This window comes from Dreissena polymorpha, chromosome 4 (assembly GCF_020536995.1).
Source record: "Dreissena polymorpha isolate Duluth1 chromosome 4, UMN_Dpol_1.0, whole genome shotgun sequence".
Classification (NCBI taxonomy): Eukaryota; Metazoa; Mollusca; class Bivalvia; order Myida; family Dreissenidae; genus Dreissena; species Dreissena polymorpha.
In genome coordinates, this window is record NC_068358.1 from 5245705 (window position 1) to 5248788 (window position 3084).

Consider the following 3084-nt stretch of genomic DNA (forward strand, 5'->3'; position numbering starts at 1 on the left):
AAAATGAATCCAATACATATTATTAAATAAAACAAATGAGCTTATCAAACTGAAAATAAAATAAATATTAGCAAAGTAAACAATATGAAGAATTTCGTATTTCAATAAAATGTAAAAGATAACATTTTCAAATGAAAAATATGAATTAATAAAACAGTTGTCTTAGTGTCAAAATATGGAATAAAACAAATGCAAAAGGGTGTACTCAACCTACGACTTTTATATCGACATTTTTTATTTTTGGTGTGTACATTTTGTATAAATATGGAACATCAACCTTACTCTGAATGCCAGTAGACCTCATTGTAAAGTGCCTCAATTATGTTGAAGGGTTCAAACATATCCGTACATATTCTTATAACTTGATATAAAATTGACATAAAGATTTCTGATACCAAAGTGATTTAAGGTCCGTACATAATGTTCAATACTTGTGTCATTAGAGAATGTTTTATAGCCTCAATCCTGCTTCATCTCACACATGGATGTTGTTTTTGTTTACAATCAAATGCTTGAGTTATTTGTGTCAAGCGTAATTGTATACTAGTCAATGATATAAGTTAAAAAGAAATACAGTATATTATGCAAGAAATTAAATGCATGTATAAGTTATTCTTAGCAATAAACTTTAAATATACAATATGCCGATATTCATTTCTATTATACAAATCAAATCAAGCACAGAAGTTATTTCACAATAAAAATATATAAAAAAAAAGAAATTAATACAAGGTAGTCCAAATGCAATCCAGGGTCCATTATTTGTGTACCTCAATGTCGACATTCTCTATTGCAGTATTAAATAGTATGTAGTCCAAATAATGTTCATAAACCCAATGGTCCACGCTTTGAAAAGTATTTTTAAAAAGTTTTATCTATTATTATTCGATCTTGTTGGATAATGTGGCTACATGCGAGTCATTTCTATCGTAATAAGTGCAAACTTGCAATATTCATGAACATCTACATCTAGCGCACGCATTGCCATATGTCACGTTCTAATATGTGCATCAAGTCATACACCGCGACTTCCAGATGTCAGTAGGAACAACCCATATATCAATTCTCTCTTGACGCTATGTGTTGGCGTACATCACATTGGATTCTACATACTGTGTCAGCAAGCTGTAGCAAAACCGATACTGTTCCTGAAATGATAAAATACAATCTGCACTTAATAGTAATGGCTTAATCAGTGAATATAAAAGCTTATAAACTAAGAAATCAATCCAGCAATATAAAATAAGCATACATGTACTTTTATTTATGTGAGCTATGCATACGGTTGCCATAACGAACTGTGTAAATTTGCGAAGACATTACGGTTCACATAATATCAAGTTCAAGTTAAGAAAGTTAAACACGAGTTGTAAAACATATATAGAACATTCCTACAAAGTTCGGTATGAGCTGCGGACGCCTCGTTCTAAGATGCCTGATGACCATAGGCAGCGACACTTCCCCATCCTTGGACATGCATTCCGTGGCGTAAAACAGTACCAGCAGCAGGCCGCTTCTTGTAGCACCATCTCTGCATGAACATACTAGACCATGCAATAACTATGTATACACAAGCATTTGTGTATTTGAAGGTAATTTAATATATGCTTACGTTTTTGTAGAAGTTTTAGTTGATGCGTTTAACTAAGTGCGAAAAAATGACGTTCAGTTTGGTATTTTCTTAATTATTCTCTCGGAGCGCCGATACACAAGAGACAGAATGTCATACTTAAATTTGAAACATTTATGACTTAATTATATACACAAACGTCAATAGTGTACATGAAAGGGAAGGTTGTTTTAGCACAGTGGAAGCACCGGTACATACAAGCACTGTATCAACGCTGTTGAAGATTTTGTCCTCTTCTCCACAGCGTCCATTAATATCAGAATTCACCGACATTTGGCGGTGCCATCTGGCGCCTGGGCCACTTCTGGTACAGCAGCTGAGTTACCGTCCTCTCCTACATAATAGGTTACGCTTGACACCAATCCTTAATGTGTATGGTATACAAAATGTTTGGTTAGAGACACAATCTGACGGATTCTACGTGCAGCATTATACAACATTACACCATTATAACAAGGTATTTAATGTTATACTGACCATCATCAATACAATATCAATTGTTATCAATAACATTCTTCTAAAAGTAAGTAAAAAATATAGTCAATGCCATTATATTCATTTATGTAGTAAGGTTCTTAAATGATTGTCCTTATTAATAAAGTCGCAATAACCGGCGGTTTTCACACCAAGATAAAGTGGCAACAACTTGTTTTGGGACAGTGAAACCCCTGAACAGTGTTGAATAAAAACATAGTTTAAACCCCAAATGTTTACCTTTTTCATGTATTGAACTTTGAAGACTCTCGAAACAAAATAGTCCTCTTCGTGATGTTCCGTGATGAACATGATGTTAAAAGGGCCCACAGTGAGTGACCCCGTAGTAGGAAACATTCGACCGTCCTGAAAAAATGTATCAAACTAATCAATATATGTATAACTTTTCATTTCCTTCAACGAGGAATAATACCAATAGGATGTGAAAATTGCCTGTTCGTGCTTCTCGAGGACTGATATTTATATGACAATTACCTGTGCATTTCGCTCATTGGGGAATGTTACCAATATGATGTGAACAATTCTCTCATCGATGCATGTTAACATTTTTATGTAACACTTTTTTCTTAACTACATCATCGGGAATATGATGTAAGGTCTTCCCGCTCGATTCGCATTCGGGAGAGAGTACGGCTGTGATGTGAGCAGCAACATGTCCGTCGCCTTCATCGTGAAATGCTGCTACCAAGCCAATGTGATGTGAACACTTACCTGTTCATTTCCCTTATGGGGAATGTTACTACCAAGCCAAGTGATTTGAACAATTACCTGTTCATTTCAAATCATCGGGGAATGTTACTACCAGCCAGTGTGATTGAACAATTACCTGTTCATTTCCCTCATCGGGGAATGTCACCACCAGACTGATGTCCCTGCTCTCTATGAGTCTCCAGCAGTCCACCACAGTGTCTGACAGGGGTTCTGAGTAAGGATGTACTTGTTGTCCACCTTGTAGCTCT

The 3084-nt window shown here is 35.4% G+C and overlaps 1 long non-coding RNA gene across 1 annotated transcript; it reads right to left on the reverse strand.

The window, feature by feature from the left end:
- Positions 1 to 840: 840 nt before the first annotated feature.
- On the reverse strand, positions 841 to 3073 carry LOC127880077 (uncharacterized). The gene is made up of 5 exons (XR_008049405.1): positions 2952 to 3073; positions 2345 to 2470; positions 1829 to 1964; positions 1396 to 1531; positions 841 to 1148 (listed from the first exon to the last, which is right to left on the reverse strand). It is a non-coding gene; the product is annotated as an uncharacterized LOC127880077 (long non-coding RNA).
- Between the last annotated feature and the right edge of the window lie 11 nt (positions 3074 to 3084).